Raw genomic sequence first — 22,711 nt, 5'->3', positions numbered from 1 at the left:
GGACTTACGGTCAAATAAGGCAGAAGGGATAGATAACATTCCATCAGAATTTCTAAAATCATTGGGGGAAGTGGCAACAAAACGACTATTCGCGTTGGTGTGTAGAATATATGAGTCTGGCGATATACCATCTGACTTTCGGAAAAGCATCATCCACACAATTCAGAAGAAGGCAAGAGCTGACAAGTGCGAGAATTATCGCACAATCAGCTTAACAGCTCATGCAACGAAGCTGCTTACAAGAATAATATACAGAAGAATGGAAAAGAAAATTGAGAATCCCCTAGGTGACGATCAGTTTGGCTTTAGGAATAGTAAAGGGACGAGAGAGGCAATTCTGACGTTACGGCTAATAATGAAAGCAAGGTTAAAGAAAAATCAAGACACTTTCATAGGATTTGTCGACCTGGAAAAAGCGTTCGACAATATAAAATGGTGCAAGCTGTTCGAGATTCTGAAAAAAAGTAGGGGTAAGCTATAGGGAGAGACGGGTCATATACAATATGTACAACAACCAAGCGGGAATAATAAGAGTGGACGATCAAGAACGAAGCGCTTGTATTAAGAAGGGTGTAAGACAAGGCTGTAGCCGTTCGCCCCTACTCTTCAATCTGTACATCGAGGAAGCAATGGTGGAAATAAAAGAAAGGTTCAGGAGTGGAATTAAAATACAAGGTGAAAGGATATCAATGATACGATTCGCTGATGACATTGCTATCCTGAGTGAAAGTGAAGAAGAATTAAATGATCTGCTGAACGGAACGAACAGTCTAATGAGTACACAGTATGGTTTGAGAGTAGATCGGAGAAAGACGAAGGTAATGAGAAGTAGTAGAAATGAGAACAGCGAGAAACTTAACATCAGGATTGATGGTCACGAAGTCAATGAAGTTAAGGAATTCTGCTACCTAGGCAGTAAAATAACCAATGACGGACGGAGCAAGGAGGGCATCAAAAGCAGACTCGCTATGGCAAAAAAGGCATTTCAGGCCAAGAGAAGTCTACTAATATCAAATACCGGCCTTAATTTGAGGAAGAAATTTCTGAGGATGTGGGTCTGGAGTACAGCATTGTATGGTAGTGAAACATGGACTGTGGGAAAACCGGAACAGAAGAGAATCGAAGCATTTGAGATGTGGTGCTATAGACGAATGTTGAAAATTAGGTGGACTGATAAGGTAAGGAATGAGGAGGTTCTACGCAGAATCGGAGAGGAAAGGAATATGTGGAAAACACTGATAAGGAGAAGGGACAGGTTGATAGGACATCTGCTAAGACATGAGGGAATGACTTCCATGGTATTAGAGGGAGCTGTAGAGGGCAAAAACTGTAGAGGAAGACAGAGATTGGAATACGTCAAGCAAATAATTGAGGACGTAGGTTGCAAGTGCTACTCTGAGATGAAGAGGTTAGCACAGGAAAGGAATTCGCGGCGGGCCGCATCAAACCAGTCAGTAGACTGATGACCAAAATTCCACAGGAATGGATTTTATCTACTAAACCCGAGTCACTTGAGGGAAAATACAAAACCAGCAGTTTCACCGAGCGAGGTGGCACAGTGGTAGCGCACTGGACTCGCATTCGGGAGGACGGCGGTTCAATCCCGCGTCCGGCCATCCTGATTTAGGCTTTCCGTGATTTCCCTAAATCACTCCAGGCAAATGCCGGGATGGTTTCTTTGAAAGCGCACGGCCGACTTTCTTCCCCGTTCTTCCATAATCCGATGAGACCGATGACCTCACTATTTGGTTTATTCTCCCAAACAGCCCAACAGCAGCAGTTTCACTCTACGGTGAACGGCTATTAAGCCCAGTAACTTGCTTTAACAGCGGACTACTAAAAGAAATTTCTGCAGGTGACTATTGTTATTCTGTCGGTACTATTACTGGCTTTAATAGACGGTGTGAAACGTGCAAGAAATTAAACACCGAGTGGAAAGTACTAGTTGGTAAAGTTTATTACTGCATTCATGTACCGCCGGATGCTTCTCGGAATATAAATGCCTCTTGTTGTTCTCTTTACATTCTCCTAGGATCTTAAAACATGACACATACACACACTCACACACAAGAATGAACGACTACTACCAACAGCGTCACTTCTGCTGAGAGTGTTGAACGTATGGGTATAAATTGTTCTAAGAAACAGTGAAATCTTAAGAGCTTAAGTAACGGCTGAACAGTGTCCCTAGCGAGCAATGAACATTAGCAGAAAACGAAGAGCGCACAGACATTATACTGATACGAGCAAGAATAATTACGAAAGTCTATCCTTACATTCACAAGAGGGTAGAAATAAGGCGTCGAACGTAGGGCATTTTGTTCATGGCACTTCTGTTGTTTATTCCTGTCTTGATTACCCTCTTGATTGTTTTCGTAAATTTGTCTCTCGAGACAAAAATTGAGATCAGAAACGATGTTAATGTGTCTATATAAGAAAGTTCGAGGGTGTGCTGAAAAATAATATCTCCAAATTTTTAATTCTGTTATCAAGATCGGTTGAGGTATTACATATCATGTTTATTACCCAGACGAGTTTCCCGCTGCGCTGACGTAAGTTGCAACCCTCAACCTCTAGACGGCTCCGAATTGCAGACTGTAACATGGAGGTCTGTAAAGCAACTACGTCGGTGTACTGCAAGATCATCAGAAAACTGAAAGCACGAATTAGAAGGGTTCGTCCATACATCGAGCACGCTCCCCTTCAGCACGGCATGCCAGACAACACACGAGTGCTGCGACATCTGCAACAATCCGACGCCTTGTGCTCACCGTTATCGATCATCATCCTCCATACAGTCCAATTTGGCACCATCTGTTTACAAAACTTAAAGAACACCTTCACTTTGATAGTGATGAAGCGGTGCAAGCAGAGGTGCGCCGACAAAGTCAAACATTCTACAACGACGGTCTCAACAAACTAGTCTCTGACTCGGAGAAATGTCTACACCGGCAGCTTTACTATGTTGAGAAATAAATACACACACATCAAAAAAAGTTTTGCATCACCTCGGTTCCGAGACTTTCGGAATCTGTACAGAAAATTGGAATAGAGGTCAACGTAAACATCATTTATGTCCTTTTTATTGCTCATAAAAACGACACATTGCATGTTGCACAACCATACAGCAAGACCTTCAGAGGTGCTGGTCCAGACTGCTGTACACACCGGTACTCTAATACCCAGTAGCACGTCCTCTTGTATTGATGCATGCCTGTATTTGTCGTGGAATACTATTCACAAGTTCATCAAGGCACTGTTGGTCCAGATTGTCCCACTCCTCAACGGCGATTCGGCGTAGATCCCTCACAGTGGTTGGTGGGTCACGTCCTCCATAAACAGCCCTTTTCAGTCCATCCTAGGCATGTTCGATAGGGTTCATGTCTGGAGAACATCCTGGCCACTCTAGTCGAGCGATGTCGTTATCCCGAAGGAAGTCATTCACACGATGTGCACGATGGGGGCGTGAATTATCGTCCATGAAGATGAATGCCTCGCCAATATGCTGCCGATACGGTTGCACTATCGTTCGGAGGATGGCATTCACGCATCGTACAGCTGTTACAGCGCCTTCCATGACCACCAGCGCATTCGCCGGCCCCACTTAATGCCACCCCAAAAGAGCAGGGAACCTCCACCTTGTTGCACTCGTTGGACAGTGTGTCTAAGGCGTTCAACCTGACCGGGTTGCCTCCAAAGACGTCTCTGGCGATTGTCTGGTTGAAGGCATATGCGACACTCATCGGTGAAGAGAAAGTGATGCCAGTCATGAGCGGTCCCTTCGGCATGTTGTTGGGCCCATCTTTACCGCGCTGCATGGTGTCGTGGATGCAAAGATGGACCTCGCCATGGACGTCGGGAGTGAAGTTGAGCATCATGCAGCCTACTGCGCACAGTCTGAGTCGTAACACGACGTCCTACGGCTGCACGAAAAGCATTATTCAACATGGTGGCATTGCTGTCAGTGTTCCTCCAAGCCATAAACCGTAGTTAGCGGTCATCCACTACAGTAGTAGCCCTTGGGCGGCCTGAGCGAGGCATATCATCGACAGTTCCTGTTTTTTTGTATCTCCACCATGTCCGAACAACATCACTTTGGTTCACTCTGAGACACCCTTGTTGAGAAACCTTCCTGGTACAAAGTAACAATGCGGACGCGATCGAACCGCGGTATTGACCGTCTAGTCATGGTTGAACTACAGACAACACGTGCCGTGTACCTCATTCCTGGTGGAATGACTGGAACTGATCGGCTGTCGGACCCCCTCCGTCTAATAGGCGCTGCTCATGCATGGTTGTTTTCATCTTTGAGCGGATTTAGTGACATCCCTGAACAGTCAAAGGCACTGTGTCTGTGATACAATATCCACAGTCAACGTCTATCTTCAGGAGTTCTGGGAACTGGCGTGATGCAGAACCGTTTTTGATATGAGTATGTAGACATGAAGAATATAGATGTAGAATGTTAATAAATTTTGTTTCATTTAAATGGCTTTTAAGGGTTTTCTCATAAAAAGTTCGAGGGCATTAATTCCGGTGCGCCCTCGGATATCTGTGTGTGTGTTTGATTTCTTGACTGTACGAAAAAACATGTCGAGATTAAGTAAATACGAATGAAAAGAGGCGTGCGTACAAGTCACATGTTTCGAATCTATCTTTACCACCTTACTTGTAGGTAAACAGAAAATTAAATCATTGATCCCTATCCTTAACTTATGACGCACGAGTTATTCTCGTACACTCATCAAGTTACATCCTTTAGCGGCGTATAGTGTGCTACGCCACGTAGCTATAATTTTACTGACAATTAGTAATTTAATATCAGTTCCAGGATCTGTAATTTTTGTACTGCTGAAACATGCTCTTCTTATGAAGTTACGTTAGATGACGAGAGAATTTTGCTAGTAAATCTGTCCCTTTGTTACAACATGTAATTGCCTTGGATTTTCTGATGAAGTCACTCATAGTCGGTGTCGAAACCAGGTTAAAGTAAAATCTTTTTACAACCGGTTGGCTGTGTTACAGAAATCGTAATGGAGGATATGTTAGAGGACAACCAGTTCGGCTTTTGGAAAGTAATGGCAGCAGAAAGGCAGTTCTGATGTGCCGACTGATAATGGAAGCAAGACTGAACAAAAATCAGAACTCGTTTATAGCATTCGTCGACCTGAGAAAACCACTCGACAATGTAAAACGGTGCAAGATGTTCGAAATGCTGAGAAAAAATAGGAGTAAGCTGTAGGAGAAGACGATTAACGTACAATATGTGCAAGAACTAAGGGGGAACAGTAAGAACAGAAGAACAAGAATGGCAACCAGATCGTTTGCATCATGACTTCAGCACAACTCGGTGAGAATTTAGTATAAGGCTTTTCGCAATGTAAGTTGCTTATTTTATCTGTTAATATGCTATAACTTTAGCCTAATTTCTTGTTTTCTTTAACTGCAGGCAACCTGAAGATGTTCCAACAACGAAACCGGTAGTAACAGAAGAAATGTGTAATGGCACATCTGATATGTTTTTCATTACACATTAAAATACGTATCAATTTAGGTGTGGTGATCAACATGATCGAGAAGCAAGTGCTCGGATTAAAAAAGTTTCCCCTATTGTTCAACTTATACATAAAAAAGCAATGACTGAAATAAAAGAATGGTTCAAGAGTGGGAAAAACTCAGTATTAAAGGATGTTATTGATAAGACATTTTTGCCATCAGTGAAGATGAAGAAGAATTGACGAACTGAATGGGATAAACAATACGATGAATACAAAAAACGGATTGAGAGTAATGAGGCGAAAATAATCAGAAGCAGCAGAAACGAGATTAGCAATAAACTTTATATCACAGTTGGGGACTACGAAGAAGACGAAACGAAATAACACATAACGAAATGAGTAAGGACATAAAAAAACAAATTAGTTCAAGTAAAGACGGCATTTTTGGCGAAGAGCATTCTGCTAGTACAATCATCGGTCTTAATTTTAAGAAGAAATTTCTGAGAATGTACGTCTGGAGCACAGCATTGTATGGTAGTAAATAAGGGATTGTGGGAATACAGGAAAAGAAGAGAATCGCAGCGTCTGAAATGTGCTGGACTGGTAAGGTAAGGAGTGAGGTGGTTCTGCGAAGAATAGGCGTAGAGAGGATCATATGGAAACACTGACAAGAAGGAGGGACTCGATGATAGGATATTATGGAGTAACTTCCGTAGCACTCGAGGGAGCTGTAGAGGTAAAAACTGTTGGAGTAGAATGAGATTGAAATTCATTTAACAAATAATTAAGGACGTAGCGTGTAGGGGTTACTCTGAGATGAAGAGAGAGGAATTCACGTTGGACTCCATAGAAACAGACAGAAGACCGATTATTCAATAGAAATACCTTCTACTCATATATTGTTCATCATCATTAACACTCTGTCTTTAGTTAGTGACCGGTCACACAGTTCAGTTAACAGTCTGTTTAAATACTGTTACACTTTCTTATAATTAAATGATACTAACGTATTACGTAGTATTTCTGACGAAATCAAATGATATCACCTAAACATAATTGACATTTAAACAAAGCCGGGGAGGAACTAAAGAATCTTTACAACGCCACGTATCGGCGAAGGAGAATGAAGTCAGTAATAAATATATTTTTCTAGTGGTAGCGTATTTTAAACAATGATGTAAACCTGATATCAGTCACCAGAAATCGAGTTTCAAGGCTCGAAAAAGCACCGTGTATTGTAATAAAATCACGATTAGTGACTGAAGGCTAATCGTTATCTTACCATTTTTAAGAAAGTAAGATTTTTATTTCTTAATAAAGTGTTCTCATACATTTCTGTGCATTTATGAGAAATCCGATTCGAACTGGGTGCAGTACCGTCTCTATCAGTGAATTTTTAATTATTCGACGCAACCTATTTTTTATGAGGGATAGAAAATATTCCGACTCGTACGACGCATGGTACCACGACCTGCAGTGATTGGTTGCTGAGTAATTTGGCGTCGATTTACTAGATAGGAAAAGTCAGTGGAATTATGATAAATGATTTACGATATCAGTCATAAATCAATCAACTGGTCTCTACAATCTGAATGTAATTTAATGTGTACACGAACAGATGATTGAAACATACAAAATGAATTGCGTGACCAGTATGACTACCATCAGACAGAAAACGTGCAGAGTTGTGAAATCTGGGACTTTGAATTTGGAACTGCAGTAAGATCCTATGGGACCCAACTGCTGAGGTCATCGGTCCCATGCTTACAAACTACTACTTAATCTAACTTAAACTAACTTACACCAAGGACTACACACACACCCATGCCCAGGGAGGACTCGAACCTCCGATGGAGGGAGCCGCGCGAACCGTGACAAGCCGCCTCAGACGGCACGGCTACCTCGCGAAATCTGGGACTTACCAGACTTCCTGTACATTTACGAATATTCGGCAGGCTTGTAGATTACTTTCATTTTTGCAACATTTACGCATTATGCCAACAGCTCTTCGTAGTCGCAGCAGAGAACTGATGCTCACCGGACAAAATATTAGTCACATCACTAAAAGATGTGACTGGTTGCTTTGGAGCGATGTAGTTGGTTTAGAACTGGTACACGGGTCATTGGTCCGGCCCCTTAGCTGAGTGGTCAGCGCGTCCGACAGGCCCGGGTTCGATTTCCGGCCGGGTCGGAGATTTTCCTCTGCCCGGGGACTGACGTGTGAGTGCTGAGTTGTCTTCATCATCACTGACACGCAAATCGCCCAATGTAGCGTCAACTGAAAAGATATGCATCTCGGAGGCCGAACGTCCCCACGTGGGGCTTTCCGGTCATTAATGCCATAGAATCATTTCATGTTACCCTCTACCACTAACGTGCCGTAGCAGTGAACAGTGCTGTATATGGCAGTCGGCTGACTGTAATTAGTGGATTAAGATGTGTGAAGGGAGAGGCGTGATAGAAGGAAAAGATTTTATTGATTGGCGACTCCATGGCGTGTTGTGTGCACCACGACCAAGTAGTGGATAGAATTGGAAGGAAAATCAGCATTGGCCGTATTTTGTTGTTTTATTGTCAGCAAAATCGATTTTCGGTCACTTAGTGACCATCCTCAGTGCTGTAATATACAATTAAAATTGGTAGGCACTGGTATCAAGCTCTAAGCTTGTGGTTATAGCTTGATATCGGTGCCTACCAATTTTAATTGTATATTACAGCACTGAGGATGGTCACTAAGTGACCGAAAATCGATTTTGCTGACAATAAAACAACAAAATACGGCCAATGCTGATTTTCCTTCCAATTCTATCTAGAAAGAAAAGAGCTAACGTGTTTGGTCGTGCCCATGGCCACAGCGTGGATACAGTTGCGTGATCGCTGTCCACCTCCATCACGTTTCCCGAACATGCCACCATCTTTTGGGACGACTGGTAGGAAACCATAGAGGACCTGTATTTATTCATTCGGGGATGCAGCTGTTTCGAATGCCATCGGGTTTCCTGCATCGTATTAGACATGGTAATGTGTTTTCGGTGTTTCTATATTTTTGTGCAGGCCCTATGTATGTGAGTCGGGGTGTGGGGTGCGGAGAGGGGTTAGATGTTTGTACGTGCGTGCGACTGTTCTAGAGGGGGTACAGAGGTACCTGTGGGCACGCAGAACTATGATTATCTATGTGCGCGAGTGCGAAGGCGTGCGTGCCTGTGGGATGTTTGTTGAGATTAGCGGCAGCAGTGGTACAGCTGTAATGGCATGGGGGAACAAAAGGCTCACAGGTGAGGCTGCGTGTCCGATAGATCAGTTCCCAAACAAGTGATTACTGCGCCAGAGCGCCGTCGCACTCTGTGGAGAGCGAGTACTGCGTGGACTTGGGGCGGGTGACAGACGGTACCTTCGTTCAAAACACTCGTCCAAGCTCTGGCTGATTTCAAATAACGCCAGCTCGTACCAGGTAACTGCTGTATTACAGCACAGTTTCCGATCTCCCATTGCATTCTAGATTATGTGATACTGTTATTTTTATTCTTTCTTTGATTTATTAGTTGTTTCTGTGTTTATTTTATCTTCGTCAACTAGGATCATGTAACACTTACAGATCCTCTTTTTTCTTTGTTTTTTCCTGTTTCTCCATTCCTCTTCATGTTGTCTTTTCCTTTCATCTGCTCTTACTGTTTCTGATTTCTTATTACTTCTACCTTGAAAGGTTTCTAAATATAGTAATTTTACTCTTAAAAAGATTTTTCAGTTATTTCAAATTCTTTGACGTAGTTTCTTACTGTTTTTTCTTAATTCTGTAATCCATGCTATATTTGGTTTCCTTTTCCAGAAATAAAGGAACATCCATTTCGTTCTCCTGATATCATTAATTCGATAGAGGTATACGAAAAAAGCTTCGTTTTGGCATTACTTGTGACATTTCTTCTGTATTGTCCTAGCTCTCCTCGTTATTCCTCATTTTCCAACCATCTGAGTTTGCATTTTACTCGCAATTTTTCTAATAATATGTATTTCTAATAATACGTCCTTCTTTCCAGATTATATTTCACCGACAAAGATTCACATCCATATAACCATTCTAGTATTTCAGATGTTGTATAGTGTTTTAAACTTGGCTTTCTAGATACGCATTTATTGTTGTACATATTTTTTGTCAGACCGTGTTTTTTCCATTTCATTAACTCTTATATGTATCACAAATGTTTCTAATCCACTCTGCTCTGTAGTTGTTCAAGAAGTTTAAATTTTCTAACTCTCTGTATTTTACCTACTTGTGTTTCTATCTATTCTGGTGCACTTTTTATACTTGTCATCATTGTCGTGTTTTCAGCTGAAATTTTGAGACCAGTTCTATTTGCTATTTTTTCCAGAAAATTTCTTAGAGTAACTGCTCCTGTTAAATTTTCTGAAAGTATTTCAAAACGGTCTGCAAAAGTCAGGAAATTTGTTTTAATTCTATTTGTGTTCCTTCCGAGAATTAGTGACCCAATTTTGTGACATTTCAGTTTAAAATTCCGCATGTTTACAACTTCTTTTTCTAAAACGATGTTAAACAATACGGGTGACAAGGCATCCGCTTGTCTAACGCCATTTAGTTGTACATACTGTACTTGTTAGATTTTCACGAATTAAGTTTACTGATTTTGCTTTAGAGTAACATTCTCTTATGGTTGTATCTATGGTTTCTTGTCTTTCGAATCAATTGCTTTGTTCAGATCAATAAATGACATTACAGATTTGCTGGTGGCTATTCTGTGGCGAATTATTGATTTTAAGCTAAAAATCAGTTCTGTGTAGGATCTTCCCGTTTGAAAACTATCGTTATGTTGCCCCAGTTCTTTGTTTGAAGTTTCATCATTTCTGTTCAGGAGAATCTTTGATAATATTTTCTGTGCCACTGGCTGAAGTGACACTTCTTTAACTGCTTGCATTTTGCTTGTTTCCTTTTTTATGCACCGAACGGATGAATTCAGTTTTCCACTCTCCTGGAACCTTTCCTGTTTCCAAATTTTGTCAAAAGCGATTAGTAATCCTTGACTATGACCGTTCAATAACTCCGCCGTAATTCAATCTATTCAGTACTTGCTTTTTATTTTTGATTGTTTTGATGGCTTCATGAATTCCTAGCTCTGTTGGCGGGAAATCTCCTTAATAGTTTCTGGTATTGCTGGAAACAAATTTAACAGTTTAAAAGCCTGTCAAAGTCTTTTATAATATTTCACAATTTCTTTCTTATTTCTTCCTATTTTGGTTCTGTACTATTATTATTATTATTAGTAGTAGTAGTGGTAGTAGTAGTAGTAGTACTAATACCTTGCAGATGTATTCCGTCTATGCAGCTGAGTAATACGCCTTTTGTCTTTATGACATACACATTTTGCTTCCTTTTATTTACGAGTAGCCTCAGCGGTCTCAAGTACACATATGTCCTATGTATACACTATATGTGTTAACAGTTTCTCCATTTGACTCACTCTATTACAGTTGTTCGTTATCCCATATAGGTAGATAAGAAACAACATTTAGCAAAAAAGTTTTTTAAGGAAAAATCACTGATTGGTTCTGTTAAGCACTTTTGAGATCTCATGACGTTACTTGTCGTCCTGGAACTGTACATCAGAATGTCCAACTTTCGACGTTTGCGGCGAGCACATCATTCTCCGCCACGTACACCACCCCATCGTTGAAGGTAATTTTACTCGTGGCTGCCAACGACTCAGTCGTTCTGTAGCGATATGCAATAAACCATGCGACTGCACTGAATTTGAATGTTGCTGATAGATGCACTGCGCAGTACCTTTTGTTTTCGATGCTATTTTCACAGAGCTAAAACCCACATACACTGATGACCCAAAACATTATGGCCACCTACTTAGTAGCTTATTTGTCCATCTTTGATACGAAATACATCACTGATTCTGCATATCAGGGGTCCTAGTTCGTTGACAGGTTTGTTAAGGTATGTGGCTTGTATACGCACAGGTCATGTAATACGTGTAAATGACGGGTCGCTGATTTGAGTACGCGGTGATGGCACCCAATAGCGACCCAGATGGGTTCCATAGGATTAACAGCAGGCAAATTTGGTTGCCGAGATATCAACATGAGTTCACTACAATGCTCTCCAAACCACTGTAGCATGGTTATGGCTCCGAGACAAGGACAATTACGTTTCCGAAAGATGGCATCATCGTCGTCGGGGAAGAATTCAAGCACAAGAGGTTCAGGCGGTTCGTAGCTGATAACGTGTCTCCGATTACTACTACAGGTCCCATGGAAGCGCAGCAGAATGTCTCCCATAGCACAATACCGCTCCCACGAGCCTGCTTGTTCGTAGGGGGCTACCCGTTTCGAGCCGCCGTTCACCTCGATGACGGCGTTTGTGGAGAATGTGATTCACCCAAAAAGCCGTCACTTTTCCACTGATCGAATCCTGATGGTCTCGTTCCCTCTGCAATCGTAATCGACGATGTTATTGGGTCAACAAGTGAAAACGTAGGAGTGGTCTGCTGTGGAGTTCCATATTCAGCAATGTGCTATGAACAGTGGGCTCTGTAACACTTGTGCGCGCACCCGCATTGTGCTCCTTCGGCACAGATGCCATAGATCACAATCTATCCACTTTACAGAACAGACAAGCCTTCTAACCTCATGTTCTGTGAAAAGATGTGGACGTCCAGCCATTTAGCGCCTAGTGGTAGTTTCACTGTCCTGATATCTCTTTCCATAGATGCTCACTACAGTGGCACGTAAACATTCGAGCAGCTTCGCCGTTTTCGAGGTACCTGTTCACAGGCTCTACGTAGTAATAATTTGCCTTTGTCAAAGTCACTTCCCTTAATACATTTCCCATTTGTAGCCCAAACCTTCGCTAGGGTGATCCCCGTCCGTGTCTACTCCGCTTACATACTTTTGTTACAGCGTCACGTTCCCGCAATGCCACCAGGTGGCATCGAATGTTCCGTTGGGCAGTGGTCATAAGGTTTTGGCTTATCAATGTACATATCGAGGATGAAGGCTGTGTAGCTAAAGAGAGCGATTGCTGGAGGAAACTGAACATACTTCTTAGTCATCAGAGACACGATGTGCTCTAGTTTTCTAAGAAAACTCGTCCCATTTTATCTCAATGACCACCAGATTCCTATCCGCCGAGGATTCTCCACTTCACTTACGAATTCAAATTCGCTATAAGGCGCCAGATCAGCAGTCATACGTTTCAGACCAATGGATATCATCTTGTACGTAGTAGTAAACAGCAGAAATGACACCATTTCGCAACGAATTAGCTAGATGGAATAGCGGCTTCCCTGCAGATGAGTCTTAAATACACAGCACAGCCTCCTTATACGGAGGCGATGGTTGCGACTGCCTCCTCCATTACAACCCTTTCCAGCTGTTACAATCTGTAGTAAATGCTTTCCGAAGGATTTAACGTAAAAGAAGTCTACCACACAAGTGGGGCACACACAGGGAAGGGGACAGGGGAGAAGGGATGGGAGGTGTGCGGTGGTGTTATGGGCGATGATGGGAGGGGAAATTTGGGGTGGGGGAAGGGGGTAGTTGAGGGGAGGTGTCAGACCCTCATTACATAGACGTCGAGGACAAAAAATTGCGCCAGAACCCCCTCAAACGCACTAGTTGCCACTACACTTTTGAAGCAGAGAATCAGAGTTTACTTCTCCCACTACGACAAACTTTGTCGCCAATGAAGGTTGCGACCATATCGACCCGCCAATAGAAGAATACTGCTAAACGCTCTTGGACTTGTTGGGAATATGAACTATAAACATAAAAGTACGATATCTAGGAGCTTCTCACGGGCTGCAAAGAGGTAATCTAACGGAAGTACATTTCGTTCAAATGGTTCAAATGGCTCTGAGCACTATGGGACTCAACTGCTGAGGTCATTAGTCCCCTAGAACTTAGAACTAGTTAAACCTAACTAACCTAAGGACATCACAAACATCCATGCCCGAGGCAGGATTCGAACCTGCGACCGTAGCGGTCTTGCGGTTCCAGACTGCAGCGCCTTTAACCGCACGGCCACTTCGGCCGGCACTACATTTCGTTCCCCTTATATATTATCCACATGCGTTATACGGTAGCGTTCCAATCATTATGCTACACTAAGCAGGTTGCTGCTGTTGCTATAAAAATTTCTATGCTCTAAAGAACTGCCGATTTGTTATCCGGTGGTGATAGATATCTTGCGGTGACTATCGGCTAGACAGCCCAAGTAACGCGGAAGGGAAGCGTTGGCGTGATAATCAGCCTTTAGTAAACAACTTGATAAATGTTCCCGGTGCTGACACCGTGTTGGGGATTGAGGTGCGTCAATGGAAGAGTGTTATCGAGACATTGATATGTAAATACCGCGATGAGTAGTTGGGGGCGTCAGGCTCTCTCCAGCCTTGGCTGACGCGCCTAATTCCGCCCGGACTACAATGCTGCGCCTAGTTTGTTCGGCCGCCGTCCGCCGGCTTTGTTCCACTGTTGTATAGCCGCGTCAACACGCGCACAGCGCAGTCGCGTCTCGGCGCCGTCGGAATCATTTCCTCATTAGGATTAAACTGCGCCCGGGCGAGCAGTATAAAGCCGCGATTGTGGCATTGTGCCGACAAATGGACTATTGTGGCGCGCGAGTGAATTAATGGCTTTCCGACGCGCCCACTGGCTGCATGTGTACCTACCTACCTGCTGCGCTGGCCAGTGCGGTCTGCCGAGGCGCGGCCAGCCCGAGCGCGTTGAATGGGTTGCCTACGAGGCAGGCGCAGACGCAGGCGAGTCTACATCTGGTGCCACACTCTTCGAACCACTACACGACTTATCACTGTACCAGTTATCACGATTTCTTCCCGTTCCTTTCACGTACAGAGAGCGGGATGAATGACTGCTTAATCGTTTCTGTGCTCGCTGCAATTATTCTGATCTTGTTCCCGCGATGCCTATAGGAGCACCGAAGCTGAAATCGTTATAGGTACAGGAAGCTGGCTTAAGCCAGAGATAAATTCTGCCGAAATTTTTACAAAGGTACAGACGGTGTTTAGAAAGGATAGATTGCATGCAACCGGTGGTGGAGTGTTCATCGCTGTTAGTAGTAGTTTATCCTGTAGTGAAGTAGAAGTGGATAGTTCCTGTGAATTATTATGGGTGGAGGTTACACTAAACAACCGAACTAGGTTAATAATTGGCTCCTTTTACCGACCTCCCGACTCAGCAGCATTAGTGGCAGAACAACTGAGAGAAAATTTGGAATACATTTCACATAAATTTTCTCAGCATGTTATAGTCTTAGGTGGAGATTTCAATTTACCAGATATAGACTGGGACACTCAGATGTTTAGGACGGGTGGTAGGGACAGAGCATCGAGTGACATTATACTGAGTGCACTATCCGAAAATTACCTCGAGCAATTAAACAGAGAACCGACTCGTGGAGATAACATATTGGACCTACTGATAACAAACAGACCCGAACTTTTCGAATCTGTATGTACAGAGCAGGGAATCAGTGATCATAAGGCCGTTGCAGCATCCCTGAATATGGAAGTTAATAGGAATATAAAAAAAGGGAGGAAGGTTTATCTGTTTAGCAAGAGTAATAGAAGGCAGATTTCAGACTACCTAACAGATCAAAACGAAAATTTCTGTTCCGACACTGACAATGTTGAGTGTTTATGGAAAAAGTTCAAGGCAATCGTAAAATGCGTTTTAGACAGGTACGTGCCGAGTAAAACTGTGAGGGACGGGAAAAACCCACCGTGGTACAACAACAAAGTTAGGAAACTACTGCGAAAGCAAAGAGAGCTCCACTCCAAGTTTAAACGCAGCCAAAACCTCTCAGACAAACAGAAGCTAAACGATGTCAAAGTTAGCGTAAGGAGGGCTATGCGTGAAGCGTTCATTGAATTCGAAAGTAAAATTCTATGTACCGACTTGACAGAAAATCCTAGGAAGTTCTGGTCTTACGTTAAATCAGTAAGAGGCTCGAAACAGCATATCCAGACACTACGGGATGATGATGGCATTGAAACAGAGGATGACTCGCGTAAAGCTGAAATACTAAACACCTTTTTCCAAAGCTGTTTCACAGAGGAAGACCGCACTGCAGTTCCTTCTCTAAATCCTCGCACAAACGAAAAAATGGCTGACATCGAAATAAGTGTCCAAGGAATAGAAAAGCAACTGGAATCACTCAATAGAGGAAAGTCCACTGGACCTGACGGGATACCAATTCGATTCTACACAGAGTACGCGAAAGAACTAGCCCCCCTTCTAACAGCCGTGTACCGCAAGTCTCTAGAGGAACGGAGGGTTCCAAATGATTGGAAAAGAGCACAGATAGTCCCAGTCTTCAAGAAGGGTCGTCGAGCAGATGCGGAAAACTATAGACCTATATCTCTTACGTCGATCTCTTGTAGAATTTTAGAACATGTTTTTTGCTCGCGTATCATGTCATTTCTGGAAACCCAGAATCTACTATGTAGGAATCAACATGGATTCCGGAAACAGCGATCGTGTGAGACCCAACTCGCCTTATTTGTTCATGAGACCCAGAAAATATTAGATACAGGCTCCCAGGTAGATGCTATTTTTCTTGACTTCCGGAAGGCGTTCGATACAGTTCCGCACTGTCGCCTGATAAACAAAGTAAGAGCCTACGGAATATCAGACCAGCTGTGTGGCTGGATTGAAGAGTTTTTAGCAAACAGAACACAGCATGTTGTTATCAATGGAGAGACGTCTACAGACGTTAAAGTAACCTCTGGCGTGCCACAGGGGAGTGTTATGGGACCATTGCTTTTCACAATATATATAAATGACTTAGTAGATAGTGTCGGAAGTTCCATGCGGCTTTTCGCGGATGATGCTGTAGTATACAGAGAAGTTGCTGCATTAGAAAATTGTAGCGAAATACAGGAAGATCTGCAGCGGATAGGCACTTGGTGCAGGGAGTGGCAACTGACCCTTAACATAGACAAATGTAATGTATTGCGAATACATAGAAAGAAGGATCCTTTATTGTATGATTATATGATAGCGGAACAAACACTGGTAGCAGTTACTTCTGTAAAATATCTGGGAGTATGCGTACGGAACGATTTGAAGTGGAATGATCATATAAAACTAATTGTTGGTAAGGCGGGTACCAGGTTGAGATTCATTGGGAGAGTGTTTAGAAAATGTAGTCCATCAACAAAGGAGGTGGCTTACAAAACACTCGTTCGACCTATACTTGAGTATTGCTCATCAGTGTGGGATCCGTACCAGGTCGGGTTGACGGAGGAGATAGAGAAGATCCAAAGAAGAGCGGCGCGTTTCGTCACTGGGTTATTTGGTAACCGTGATAGCGTTACGGAGATGTTTAATAAACTGAAGTGGCAGACTCTGCAAGAGAGGCGCTCTGCATCGCGGTGTAGCTTGCTCGCCAGGTTTCGAGAGGGTGCGTTTCTGGATGAGGTATCGAATATATTGCTTCCCCCTACTTATACTTCCCGAGGAGATCACGAATGTAAAATTAGAGAGATTAGAGCGCGCACGGAGGCTTTCAGACAGTCGTTCTTCCCGCGAACCATACGCGACTGGAACAGGAAAGGGAGGTAATGACACTGGCACGTAAAGTGCCCTCCGCCACACACCGTTGGGTGGCTTGCGGAGTATCAATGTAGATGTAGATGTAGATGTAGGAGCGATACGTTGGTGCTCTATTGTCCTCCAAGGATCATCATTTAAAGCTGGTTCCAGAAACTTTCTACGTAGACTTTTACGGGATATCGTGAAGTGCCTGCCAGATCATTTTTCCAGCCTCTCCATGACACTCTCTCATGGGGCAAGCAAGTCTGTGACAATTCGTGCTGCCGGCCGGGTGGCAGAGCGGTTCTAGGCGCTACAGTCTGGAAGCTCGCGGCCGCTACGGTCGCAGGTTCGAATCCTGCCTCGGGCATGGATGTGTGTGATGTCCTTAGGTTAGTTAGGATTAAGTAGTTTGAAGTTCTAGGGGACTGATGACCTCAGAAGTTAAGTCCCATAGTGCTCAGAGCCATTTGAACCAGTTTTGAACAATTCGTGCTGCCCTTATTTATGTACAAATTTGGTACGGGACTTACACACTTGAATAATATTTTAAAATGGGTCACTTGAATATTTTATGTGCAATTTACAATGAAGCTGACTATTTTCCCAGTGCCCTACCATGGTACCAAAGTGTGACTTTACCCATGACTGAGCTGATGTAATCGTTACATTTCAAATGGTTCAAATGGCTCTGAGCACTATGGGACTTAAGACCTCAGGTCATCAGTCCCCCAGAACTTAGAACTACTTAAACCTAACTAACCTAAGGACATCACACACATCCTTGCCCGGGGCAGGATTCGAACCTGCGACCGTAGCGGTCGCGCGGTTCCAGACTGTAGCGCCTAGAACCTCTCGGCCACTCCGGCCGGCGTTACATTTCATATCTCTAAAAATTGTTACACCTAATTACATTTTATGTTACATCTCAATGTATATACCGGTATGTGTAAGATCGCCGTTTCCAGCTGTGACTCATTGACATAATAGTCACGATATAGTACATTCTTCTTCTTGCAAAGAGCACAATTTTACATTTCTGAACAGTTAAGGCAGGTTATTAACCTTCGCACCACTTTGAAATCTTATAAAGGTCTGACTGAATATTTGTATGGCTCTTTTGAGATAGTACTTGATTAGTTACAAACTGTAACATCAACGAAAAGTCAGAGGTTACTATTAATTTTGTCTGCAAGGTAATTAATGTACGTCGCGCGGGATTAGCCGAGCGGTCTAGGGCGCTACAGTCATGGATTGTGCGGCTGGTCCCGGCGGAGTTTCGAGTCCTCCCTCGGGCATGGGTGTGTGTGTTTGTCTTTAGGATAATTTAGGTTAAGTAGTGTGTAAGCTTAGGGACTCCCATAATATTTCCCACACATTTTAAAAATTTATGTACAACATGAACACCGAAGCCCCCTATACACTTCTCTGAGGCAAATCTGAAGTTATCTCTACACTTTGGACGACTCTCAATCAAAGATAACATCCTACGTCCTCCCTACAGAGAAATCCTGAACCCAGTCCCAAATTTTGATAGATAGCACATACTATCATACTTGCGATAGTAAACGTAAGTGCTGTATTGAAGTAAATGGTTTTCTAAAGAGGAGAAATACTACAGCTACCTGAGTGTTTCGATCCATGGCTTTCAGGGTATCATATGAGGAAATCGGAAGCTGGGTTCTGGGTGACCGATGTTTTTGGAATCGATGCTGGTTGGCATGGAGAAAATCACTCTTTTCAAGATAATTAATTGTGTTTGAGCATAGTAACAATAGATAGATTTCACAGATATTGGGCGCTAGTTTTGTGGATCACGCCTCCTTCCCCTCTCTTAGACGTCGTGGACTGGTAGCTTGAAATCTGAAATTGTGCGCGTGTATGAAATTGAAATTCAGTGAATATTCATTTCGATAGATAACGCGCTTTGCATCTGGTACGCTTCTGCCTCTCGATAGCTTCACGTGCTAAGCAACATCACCACAATTCTCGTAAGAAGACAGCAACCGTTAGCTCCGTTGTGGACAGTAACACTGAAGAATCAGTCTTTTCCTGTAAAATAGAACATTCAGCAAGGTTCTACAACCTCATTCCTGAAACCAGCCTGGAGAATCGAAATGAGGCTGTTAGCCTCTTGGCCTTGAGTCTGCCTGGTAATCGGGAACGTAATCGTCATCTCAGCAAGGCAGCAGCCATCAAACTATCGAACTGTAGACATTCTCGTGGTACCTGGAGCAGAGAGAACAGCTGCTATTCTCTACGGCTAGGAGATGGTGAGACTCACCAAGCTGCGACTGTAGCTATGTGACGCAGACGCTGCAACACATCGTTCATCACGAGGCTTTCAGTTTTTTTACTTTGATTTATTTGACTGTATATAATTTCTTTGTTTGTAATTTTGGAATTGTTAATGTATTTCGAATGTGTAGGAGCATCAAACGCTAAAAAGATGAAGCATGAACTACATTCTTAATCACAGCCTTAAGCTACGTATTACATTTCCGATTTTGATACACATTAAATAACACATCGATGCTTTCACATGGGGCTAATTCATTCTCAATGTATAACTCTTTTGCGATTTCACAATGTTACAAGGAACTCACATAATTTTAGCCGTAGCGTCAATTGAATTTCAGCGACTGATTATAGCAAGAAAATTATATTGGTGCAGTCCACATCGCTTATTTTATATTTGTTCTTTCTGACCGGTTTCGGCTAAGCCATCTTCAGTTTAACAAAATGTAGTTTTGTGCTATGTACACGAACGCAATGGGCTATTTGTCAACTGTCTGTGGAAAAATAAGACTTGTAACTAGTTTATTACGACTTTGGTCTTCCTCATTATGATGCAATGGCATTTGCACTCTTCAGTATTCTATGAGGCTTGATGTAAAACCAAGTGCTACTGAAACTATTCTCACGTGTACCAAAACACTACGCAAGGTCCAAGGCAATTTTCATTTGAGGATGCTCAATATGGGTAACAAATAGTGGAAATCAAAGCATTTCTTAACAGCAGTTGAAGAAGTGATTTACCTCATAGTAATTTCAACTGACTGACCTGCGGAATGGTGAAGAATTTCACTGTCACTTTCAATAACGCTTCGAAATTTTTACTGTAAAATACTGTTGTCAGTCACCACGTCACACTAGTCGTAATCAAAGATCCAAGACGATTGGTCAAGTTCCATTTCTAAACACCTGTGTTTAAAGGCAACCAAACATCGATAATCAGTATTAATCATTTGTTGCGGGTCACAGATGATATAACTGCAGGGACCGTATGACGAAGATTCACATCCTCACCGACACAAGAAACGTAGAAATCTGGAAACGAAATGTCATGTTACGATTCCAGCTTTGGTTCGTGTTCAATAAACAGAAATGTCAAAAAAATTTTAGTAAAAATTTTTTCTTGAATTACTATGCTGCCACACTCGAGCAAAATTGCGCACTAGTTGAGTTTATCATCGCATTCCACGTATTTACCGACAAAAAAGTGGTATCATGGATTCATAAAATCATTGATAGTTATTATTAGTATTGACTGCGATCGACATTAAATATGTCCTTCACATGAATGATTTCAACAAACTGTCAGAGCTACTCGTGTATTTTGAATAAAATAATTTTGAATATTATGCAGCGTCATTATGAAACAGTCAACCGTCCCGAAACGGACCACTACAAAATCGGTCGAAACGTCGGCGTTAGTGTTTTATGATGACGGTACCTAACATCCAAAATTATTTTACTCAAAATGACTTTGGCCGTAGAAGTCTACGAACTTCTACTCGTGAATTATTTGTCCCTTAATTTTTTAATATGATGCTCTTGTTCGTCTCCATCCCTCAGGGCCCTAGTTCGACTCGCGGTAATGCCAGGAATTTTTCTTTGTTGGGAGGACTGGGATGTGGTGCACTCTACCTCGTGATGACAACTGACCAGCGACTTCTGTGAAAAATAGGTCTGCGAAGCTGACAGTGACATGGAAGGGGATGAGCCCGCCGGTACTGAGGGGGCGTCGGAGACGGGATCTGGGGTCCTCCGCGGTATGCTGTGCTTTTTATGCCTTGGACAACAGAAATATGTATGCAGAGTAGAACTTATTCAATATTATTTATTAACATGAACGTACACACACTAATGAACTAAACATTATACCTCACGCTTCGTAGCGTGTTTATCCACATTTAAAATGCAACAGAGCTGTGATTCTGTGTGGCATGACTTCGACAAGCCATTGGCAGCTTCCTGGAGGTATGTGGCACCAGATGTCCACGCACAGGTCACGTGATTACCGTTAGTAGTGGTGTTTCAAGAGCGAGAATCTGGCCCCAGATGGCGTCCCAGATGTTCTCACAGTGTTCCGTTCAGGCGAATTTGTTTCTCAAGGCGTCAACTTGAGGTCTTTGTCGCGCTCCGCAATCGCTGGAGCACGATTCTAGTCTTGTGACACGGACATTTCTACTGTTGGAAGACACCATCGCGGTCGAAGTATACATCAAGCGTGAATGAGTGCAGGTGGTTCACAACTGTCGTAATACTTAATATTACCACTACATTTCCCATGGAAGTTAGAGTCATAGTCTAAAGTACATTCCGAGCTGTCAAAATACCAAGTCCCTGCACAAGTTAAAGTACGGTAGTAGCCGTTCACCACACAGGATCAATCACTCACTTCACCAAAGACCACATGGTAACGCAGGCAGGATTCCTATCTTCCAGAACGAACGTCCAAGTCCCCAATCGCTCCCATTTCCACTTGGCTCCCACAGTGTTCTGTTATTGTCTGCTTTTCCATTAGCTGAAGGCCATCCCCACCACAAACACATCGTTCTAGACTTGATTTGACTCATATTGACCACTTCCTGCAGTAAACAAACATATGAGAACGTAATTAAATAAAGAAATGTTATTAACATTCTGTCACATTCACATCAGTTACAGTGATTATAAATAAAGGTTTGTCCATGAGTAAATATATCAGTATCCTTCACAAGTGCGCTCAAGTGGAAACGAATTACTTAAATAATTATTTATGCCTTCTTGACAGAAGTGTCTTTTCGTTCTCTTTTGAGTTGTGGTGTCTGTTAATGTGTGCATTTCACTACATTTAAATTAGTACAGTTTTTTAATAGCATTTCCAGCCAACATTTAAATGAAATTACTGGCAAAATAGCAAACTGCTCATTAAATAAATACACAAAATATGAGGTATTTATGCCGTATATCCATTTGCTGCGTACTTGTGGCATATACGATGTTGTGACAAACATTTGCATAATGAAACAGATGTAAAAGACGTCGTAAATCAATAAATAAAATAGATACCGATACCTAGCTTTCAGGAAAGCTTTAGTGCAGTGCTACCTTCCGAAACGATTCAAATTTGTTAATTTAGAGGTTCATTGTGAACATATTCTGTCACAGAAAATTATTAACTTTTATTGTTTTAAAGTTATTTGAATTACTGTTGGGTCACTGGATGCGCCTTATTTTTCTGGGATCGCCGCTGTATACAGATCTGCAACAATATTTGTCTGTATATCATTATAAACTCTCAGGGGTAGGAAGCAGTTGCATAGTTTATCTCAAAGTCCGATTTTGTGGCAGCATGTCCGGCCCTCTTAAGTGAT

General features: G+C 42.6%; 1 protein-coding gene across 1 annotated transcript in view; it reads right to left on the bottom strand.

The window, feature by feature from the left end:
- Window positions 1-22,711, bottom strand: part of LOC124798324 (ADAMTS-like protein 4) — a 750,423-nt gene that overhangs the window by 232,405 nt on the left and 495,307 nt on the right. The window lies entirely within an intron of this gene.

Source organism: Schistocerca piceifrons, chromosome 5, assembly GCF_021461385.2.
Source record: "Schistocerca piceifrons isolate TAMUIC-IGC-003096 chromosome 5, iqSchPice1.1, whole genome shotgun sequence".
Classification (NCBI taxonomy): Eukaryota; Metazoa; Arthropoda; class Insecta; order Orthoptera; family Acrididae; genus Schistocerca; species Schistocerca piceifrons.
This window is presented reverse-complemented; position numbering and strand designations above follow the sequence as displayed.